Genomic DNA, 9,295 nt, shown 5'->3' on the forward strand with positions numbered 1-9,295 from the left:
GAACAAGGCATCCCAACCCTACTGTTTTAGATGGTCCATTACTGCTTTTAAAATAATCTGCACGTCCACAGAGTTCACTCCACCCTCAGTACATCAGATGTGCTGAAAATGCTCAGATCAATTGTGCCTGCACAGCAAGTCTGTGTGAAACCCATTGGTCTTATCTTCTTTTAGGATGTGCCAGTTTGCTTTGTCCATGTGAAATTGGGAAAGACTGAAAGAATTGTTGGCGTGGACTCTTTCATCCCAGGCAGTTCTGTATAAAGGGGAAAAAACAGGAGGAGAACACATTCAACTTCATCTTAAACATACCAAGTCAAACACTTATCAGACCACCAATGTAGTTGTGTCAATGGTATTCTACTGGCGTAGCAGAAATGCCAAGTCACAGCCTGAAGCAGAGATTGAGCACCTGCTGGGAAGGCAGGGCCAACCCAGTGGAGCTCAGGTGCATGTAATGCAGCTGAGTGACCAGAAGGGGTGGAGCCAGGATCCACCCTTTCCTAGACGTCATTTAAGGTTGGCAGGGGGGAGGTGAGGGTATCTTTTGCTGGAGATCCCTGCCTACCTGAGGCCTTCCAAAGGTACGTTGTTATTTTTTTCCTTTATTGTTTGTGGTTGCTGCATCTGGGCTTATTTTCATCTGCTGTAGCCAGAGGTTTTGCCACTCTGCTATTATTGAGGTACTTTTCATCCCATTTTAGTATTACAGCTGGTCAGTATCTTACGTCAAACTAAAATGAGAAGAAATTGTTGTGTTCACTGTCATAAAGCACTGTAAAACTGGTGCAAGTGGGATGAGAATCAGCCTGGCCATCTTAGCAAGAAAGGAAACAAATGCTTGTAATAAAGCACAACTTCATCAACTGCTGTGACTCTCAGTGATGGTACAAAAGGATTGCAAGTCATGCACCACAGGCAGAAGAGCATAGCAAACAAATCAAGGGCAATCACTAAAATGCGAGATTGTTTCTGTACAGCTCTTTGACATCTTTGTAAATCAGCTGACTTGCATAGAGTTACCTATGGCTACTAAATATGGAAGGAGAAAACATTGATTTGAGAACCAGGAAATAAAAAGTATTAGGATAAAGAATGAAGTAGATTAATCCAGGAGAAGTCAATTTCCCTGTTTCCTAGACTGGCTCAGTTTGACATCAGTTCCAGTTGTCTCCATTATATACAAGCACACTCAACAACAACATGTTCTGTCACCAGGGGGAACAAATTCCTGATTCTTCCAAATGAGTTCTAAGGAAGCAGGGGATAAAGAAAGGTAGGGAGTGCCAATCAACAAGATTAATATGCTTTTGTTCTAAGCCAAGTAGCTGCTATTCTTAGTAAAATACTAGTCCACTGCCTCTGAGAAAAAGGTAAACAGTTTGTCCTGGTTTAAATTGTTACAATTTTTTGGCACACTGCGTGACAGCAAAATGTTGTTTGTTGTTGTTCTGTTTGTTTATTTGTGGGAACACCCTGAGCTGAGTTCCTGTTCTGCTGGGCTCTGTCTGATTCAAGCAAAAGAGACAAGCTTTAGCCCAAATCAATCAATAAATGGAGGTGGAATCTTCTGACACATGAACTGATTTCTATCTCAGAAGGTTTTATGAGTATTTTGACCTGTTGTCTTCCACTGCAATCAATTATATAGTTTTGGTGTTCCTAAAAGTTTCACTAGCAAAGCAGAAGGAGCACTTTGAGTTTTGAAGTGAGTGCAGCACTAAGTTGAGAAAACTGCATGGCTGCATGCCTGTGGCAGTTTTGGTGCCAGAAGTACATTCTTGATGAACGTTGTTAAGAAATTCTGCAACCTATCCAAGCAAATATATTCACAAAGAAAGTATTTGGCTTTGTGTGGGGAAAGAGGGATAATTAAGCCCATGTATGTTCTTGGATACCCCTGCAGTGTTCAGCAGCAGCTGTTTAGGCATCTTCCAATTGACAACACCACTTGACTACCGTCCTATCACAACAAAGACTCCCCTCACGAAAGCCTCAGCCCAGTGGAGGTTACAGCCAGCGTTGAAATGCACTTAAATTGATTGAACAGCTTGGGCCAGATTTTTGGTTGAGTGTCTCTATTTACAGTGAGTTCAGCAATCAGGCTTTTGACTCTTCTTGTCAGAGCAGTCCACTTGCATGTCTATGCGTAGGGTATCACAGCAAGGGGTGCAATACCTGTGTCATTTTTACTCTGCTTCTTGTTTGGTCCTTTGCTTCATCATTTTCAGTTTGATACACTGATCCTGAAAATGATAATTTCCCACATACCTTCTCCTTCTTAAGAATTGCTGCGTATGTACAAGGCAGCTTCAGTACCTGAACTGAACTGAACTGAATGCGTAACTAGCATGTGTATCTTGATGCTTGCTTAAAGAGAGCAGGAGTTCATATGATTTGCTGCTATTCTTTGGCTGTATCTTCTACAGACCTTTAGATTTCAAAGGAGGAAAGTCTGAAGGCTAAAATAGCATAGTGTAGCTTCTGCAAGCAAACTCCTGGACCCAAGCAGTGTGCTGGGAAGTCAACTGCAGAATACAGATAGAACCTTTCATTGCCAGTTCCATGATCGCTGTGGTGGGCAAGTGTTAAAGTCACCATGACCTCCAGCAGATCTATCTGGGTTAAGTGTCCAGAGCATTGCTGAATGTAATTAGCTTATGCATTTTTAGTGCTGGTCCAAACAGTATTAGCTGCTGCCTTGGTAGCACAGGGAAGCTTGTATTGTTACAGACTGCTCTACCACGACATGTGAGGGTAATTGGTATGTGGAGGTGAAAAGGTCACAGATATTTCCTATGCTCCACCAAGGAGACACGAAAAATGTATGATAATTAACTGAGAAAAGTGGGGTGGGTGAACATTATCAGGCTGAGGATGGAAATGGGTGGTCAGGTGAGCCCCCAGGTGGGGATCTGCATTTTCTTGCTTGAACTTTAGACTTCACATCCTTTTTAGTCAACGTGTAAAGGACAGGGGCTCAGCTATTTCAGACAGCTAATTGTTCTGGAAGGCGCTTCTCCAATCATTTGACAAAATGCCTGTGATGCATGTTAAGGATAATTATCGCTTGTTCTGCTGTCCTTAAATATCCCTTACAAATGTCAGCCCTGTCAGATGAAGAAGAAGCATTGAGAATCCCTGTTTCAGAGTGCACGGGGAAAGCAGCAACCATTTCCATGCCTGTTAAAACAGCACATATTAATGCATTTCGTTTGTGCTGAGGTATTTTTAGGTTTTAGAATTATGTAAATTGTTCTCCAAATTACGCGCAGGCCTGAGATAGCAGCTAGTAGCAGTCGCAGCTGTCAGAGTCATATGGTGTTGAGCACCCAGCAAGTTGCAGGAGAGAATGCGGAAATGGTTCTGGGCACCACTACAGCCTCAAATATCTGCTAATGGATGGGCAGATAGCACTGATGTAAGAAGGGAGACAGAATGGAAGATGGGCCTCTCCACTAGCACCAGGAGGTATTGGATGTCATTACCACTGCAAACTAGAATAGACAGTTTTATTATCAAGGTCAACAGTGCCATTAAAATACTTCCAGGCATCAATCCTCTACTTGTAATGGAAAGTAACACAAAATAAATTAGCTGCCCACTTAACCAGCTGATAGAGATGGGACAGACTGGACAGAATGGCAGGCTTGTTTCTTTTGTTTTTATAGGAGGTAAATGTTTGGAGTGGATAAATCTGTCCGCCCAGCAGAGAGTATCCCAGGACTCCAAGTGCTACTTTTCACAGAATTGTCTTGAGAAATCCATATGAAATGGAATTGTTATGGAATGACCAGGGACTGTTCGCCTGAAGAAAGAGGCTTTCTAGACTCTGCTTCCTCCAGTGCTGAGATCCTGGTACATGGAGTGTCTGGGACCAGGATTCTGCCTCACTCCATTACTTGGAGGTAAAAACTGAAGACCCATTGCCTCAGCTCTCACTGCTGACTTGTGCAAATTCACCCAGTAAGTCTGGAACTGAAATGAGCTGAGAACCCTGGTTTCCCAAGTGCCATCCTGGTGCTTAAGAGCTGATGATGAAGGGGGAAGTCGCTTGCAATTAGCCACACTTCCCTGGCTTACAAAAATAGAGTTGCTATTTCACACTGCTGGTAATTGCTCTATTTTCTGCCTACAAAACTTTTGCTTCTATATGGCTGACCTCAGCTGAAGAAAACCGCATTGAAAGAAAGAACAGATGCAAGACTCTGCTTGAAGATTAGTGTCAGAGGTGGTTTCTGGTTGAGGTTTAATTCCACAGAGCTCAGATTTCCATTTACTCATATACTCAGGCTAAAAAGTGGGTTTCTTTTATTATTAAAGCAGTTTGGCTGTGTGGAAGGTTCATGTGAATGTTTTCACTTTGAGAGTATCAGTGACAGAGCCTGACTTCTGTAATCCTGTGGCATGCTCTTCTCTTTTACCATTGCTCTTCTCCTTGAATATCAGCCTAACAGCCTCTAGACTTTGCAGGACCTGCATGCTGAAGGACCACACTGAGTAGCAGTAAGGTCTGGGTAGGGCTGTGACACAGAATGGGGAAGCAGGAGCATTGAAGATCAGGAGAAGCAGGATGAAAGCACAGGAGTGACACTCACCAGCTCAGCAGGGTTGACAACTGGAGGCTGAAGAGCTCTGGGGAGGAATGTGCATCTCTTACTCATGGCTTTACCTGGTCACAGTCAAATGTACAGGGCTTATTCATGTCACTAACCCACTTCTTAGTCATGAGCAGTGAGAAATCAGTTAGCATTTTTTCATCTCCTTTACAAAAAGAAAAATCCAGCAGCCAAAGACAGTAGAGGAGAAACAGATGTAAATCAACATGAAATATTTTAAGACTGCAGAGAGTACTACAGGTAAATATGGGCTAGATGGTCAGCAGCAGTAGGTGTGAGGAATGAATGGGATAGAAATACAACGGTTGAGCAGGGACAGACAGGTTGTCACAATAACTCTTCTGAATTGTTTACTAAATTTTGTTTACAGTATAAACATTTTGCTCAAGGGCTGCTAAAAAGATTTAAGAACCGAGTAAAAATGTTCTCTGCTCTATAAACTGCTACTGCTTTGCCTTTCCTGTCTGGGTAGCAGAATAAATGAGAGCTACAAAAATACCATTGCAACTAACACTGCACATCATTTTTCAGTTGGTGAAGTGACCAAACAATATGTTCTCTGCTTTGCAGAGGAAAGAAATTAAAGGGGAGACAAAACTCTTTGGAGGGTCCTTTAGGAGCATTGTGTCAAAGGGTGGCACTTGGGGTCCCCTTGCATAGCACTGTAGTTTAGTTGTTTGAAGATGCTGAAGTGCATAATGTGGCTGCAAAGCTCATTAGAGAAATTAATTCACTCTATTCGTTTTTCATTTTTCCACTCCTGACATGCAGCCTTTTACATCTGGAGTTACTTGAAGATAAAGTCATTTTCAAAATATTTTTTCTGGTTGCTTTTAGTAGATTATAAACTGGATGTTCATGGAAACTGCAAAAGCTTTTTTCCACGTGGGGTCTCCCGCATGACACTCTTCATACTGAACAGACAGGTAGTGCTATTTCAAAAGAATGAGGGCCACAGAGGAAGAGCAGAAGACTTTTTAAATTCAATTCACAGATATGATAACCAGCAGGTGATCCAACATTGTTAGGTGGACACAAGTTTGGAGCCCTGGCTGCTCATATTTAAGGTTTTGGTACTCACCTGCAAGACAAAGTCATTAATGCTATGCTGACATGAAAGATGTGAAATCTAGCTGGAAGGAAGTTACCTGAAAGCCATAGATGGGTTTGGGGTCTCTTACCACCTGTGAGCTGGCTAAGCCATATGGCTGTTATGCTTTGTGGGGCTTAAAAGGATTCACCTGGTCAGTGTGTGCAACAAATAACAATTTCCCTTGTGAAGGGTTGGGGATAACTAGAAAGTTTGGTAATTAGTGTGGAAGATACAAGAAAGAATGGAGATTAATAAAACGTTCCCTGCTATGCTAAACAGAAACCAAATTGCAGTTATTCAGAAGGCTGCTTGCCTCGAAGTGTGTCTTCCTTTGTTTGCAATCTAACATTTGGGTCGAATGTTTCACTGCTGGGAGTAACTTTGTCAATTGGAAGCTCAGATTCATCCAATCAAGCCTGCAATAAAGGCAAGCACTGAGGGCTCCTGTGCAGTGCTACAAGGACATGTTGCTTCAGGATAGCATCTTCAAAACTGCTAATTGATGGAGATCTCACCCTGTGAAATTCAGTGCAGCATTTCCTCTGAAGTCATTAAAGTGTTCTTATGCAAGACACTCCTCCTGCAATTAATTAGCTGTTTGTGTGGGCATTTATTTATCTGAAGACATAAAATTAGACCCTCAGTTGACGTAAATGATTCCAGCTCACTTTTGTTCTTCTTGGAAGATCAAGCCCAGAAGCGGAGCAGAAAGATAAGCTTCCCAATTCACGGGTGGTTCCCAGCCATTTGCTGTCATACTTCTGCTTCAGTTTTCTCATCTAATTGTGTTTTTCAGGCTCTTGTGTTTTAGGGATATTTCTTTTTTCCTTCTAACAACCCAAATTACTCCAGGAAGAGTCAGTTGTCATGACTCCCTGCTTTAAAGGCTGCTGCCGCCACCATTTCCAGACAATAACAGGAACAGAGGACCAAAGCAGACAGGAAAAAAAAAAAAGCACCCTAATTATAGCTCAGACTCCCTTTCTCTTTCTAAAGTGGGAAAGAATGTGAATTATCATTCCTGGACTCAAAATCAAATAGAATTACTTATCTCTTGAAATCCCTGCTGATCTGGCCACTGCACAGTCAAGCAGCGTGCTGCCTCATTATTCCAATGACATACTGCTGCAGGAGGAGAAACTCCCAGCAAAAACACAGGAGCTCATCATATTCTTCTGTTCTCCTTACCAGGTAGATTTCCATATTTCTCTTTCAAAATAGAGCCCCTGGAACTAAACCAAGTCTGACCTAGGGAAAAATACATGCAAATAACCCCTGGAATAGCAGACAGTGGAGAAGCCATAGCATGCTTGTTCTTGGAGACAACCAAGATCAGGCTGAAACAGGCTCCAAGCGACCTGGCTGAGCTATGGGGGGTCCCTATTCATTGCAGGGGAGTTGGAGCAGGTGACCTTTAAGTATCCCTTCCAGCTCAAATGGTTCTGTGGTGGTATTGCAGCAGGGAGAGCCCTCATCAGGATTATTAGGCTGTTCTCTGGAGAGATCTGGAGCCTTTCAGTTCTCTTCTGTCTTACAATACCTCTCTCTCTAATTTTGATGCAATTTCTGTTGCTGTGTGGAAAAGGTCAGTACTGCATGTTCATATAATGGAATAATGCTAAGTCTTCCACTGCATTACCAGGATGCTCACTTTGTAAAGGTATTTGGTAGCCAACAAAATAGAGAAGTTCCTATTGAAATATGCAAAGCTACCACATGATTCTTATTTCCCTTTAAGCCCACAGAGATTATAAGCAACTGAAAGGACGTGTTGGCCTAGAAAAAGGCAGTGAACTGTGATACAATATGCTCATGAGGGGTCTGGAGGAGATGGGCAAGGGAATACACATTAACCAAATCACCTTGACTTGCTAATGCTGCTTGCTGAGTGTGCACGCTTTGGTTGGACCCAAAGGGCAACATTATGGCAGTTAGTGGGAGGGAATAAAACCCACAGCCACAGATGACAGAGCTCCATAATAAGCATTCTCCAGGAGAGCTGTGATTTAAACCTTATTGAAAGCATTAGCAAGCGGTTGGAAAAATCAAGACAGCACATACTGCAGTGGATTTCGTGACATTTCTATTGCAGAGTTGAGAACCAGGCACCAAAGGATTCAGTGTATCATAAACTGTAAACATGAAATACAGCAGGGGAGCCGCAGCCTCAAAACACAGAACAACCCTCCCGACGAGTATTCAGTCACACTTTCAGACTCACAGAAAATAAATCTTCTCTTCAGCTACGGCTTACGAATGCAAGGAGAGATCAGGAGTGCACACCAGGGCTATTCTGAGCCTCCCTGGTGGAAGTAGGTTAACACCTGCTTGCAGGCTGACATTTCCATGCCAGCACAGCCTGCCTTCCCCAGCACACAGCCGTGCGGGATGCTTAACCCACCCGCTGCAGAGGATGTGCACCTGCACCAAGGCCTGGGGATTCCTCCCTCTGCACTGTTCTGCGCACGCACACTCACTGCCTTTGCTCATTAATAGCAGTGGAAGCAATTTGCATGAATCAAGCTAAGTGTATTCACATCAGATCTCCCTTTGCTTAACTCTGCAGATCTTTCAACCGAGAAGGTGCAGGATTTTGGAGGAGACGTCCTTCACAGGATGTGCTTTTCAGTCTCCATTCAAGGCGATGGAGAAAAGATTAGACCTTTTACTCCTAAAGTTCCACTGAGTAGAGAGCAATAAATACAGGGTTTGAGAGTTTTTTTTCTTCCCCTAGATTGCAAAGAATTGATCTGCATACTGCTCCTGGAACACCTCTGTAAAAATGGGTTTGCTGCTTTTACTCCTCGTGGGAATATGCTCTGAACGTGTGATTCTTTCTGGCTGACCTATGGGGCTCTGTCACATGTATCACTCAATTCTACAAACGTATGTCTGCCCTTGGTAAAACCAGTCCTGCACCTCTGCCAGCTGTGTGCTATGAGTATGGAACGGTTAATGTATAGTATGTGCAGATATGGGCACATATTCATAGTCGCATTCATGAATGTTCACTTGTGCTAAACAAAACTGCTGGAGAAAATAGCAATAAATATGTAGTTGTGACATTACTGGCATGCCCATATTCCTCCCTAATTCCTTTCCTCCTCCTCTCTTACATGACAAAGACTTTCCAAATAACATTAACTGTTCTTCAGGTGTTACCTTGGCATTCTGAATATGATGTGGCCCTGCAAAGAGCACACAATCTCCTTCAAAGCAGACTCAGAGAGAAAGATCTGATAGATCCTAACATTCTTTTTTTCCATTCTTCTCTATCAATCTCAGTCCTTTTATTTCCATTCAGTATCTCAGAGAACACTCAAGAATTAAATTAATTAGCTTCTAGTAATGGGGGATTATCACTTTATCTGTGTAACAGAATTCTATCCATACAAATGAGATGCTGCTGCGACACTCCTTGAATAGCTGCACCAGAACTCGAGGGGGAAAAATGACCACTGGTGTCTCATCAAAGGGACTGCGACACTGGGTGAATTCCTTAGGGTAGCTTTGCTGTGTAAGCCATTAATACAACTCTCAGCATCCAGGAAATAGAATCCAAAGGATTAGAACGAAAAATGGA

The 9,295-nt window shown here is 42.8% G+C and overlaps 1 long non-coding RNA gene across 1 annotated transcript; it reads left to right on the plus strand.

Annotated features, from left to right (window-relative positions):
• The first annotated feature begins 550 nt into the window (after nt 1-550).
• Nucleotides 551-4,150, plus strand: LOC122185146. Its single transcript, XR_006180756.1, has 2 exons — nt 551-584; nt 3,672-4,150. It is a non-coding gene; the product is annotated as an uncharacterized LOC122185146 (long non-coding RNA).
• The last annotated feature ends 5,145 nt before the right edge of the window (nt 4,151-9,295 follow it).

The sequence above is a fragment of the Lagopus leucura genome, unplaced genomic scaffold, assembly GCF_019238085.1.
Source record: "Lagopus leucura isolate 7727_CA_CO unplaced genomic scaffold, USGS_WTPT01 Super-Scaffold_100027, whole genome shotgun sequence".
NCBI classification, from domain to species: Eukaryota; Metazoa; Chordata; class Aves; order Galliformes; family Phasianidae; genus Lagopus; species Lagopus leucura.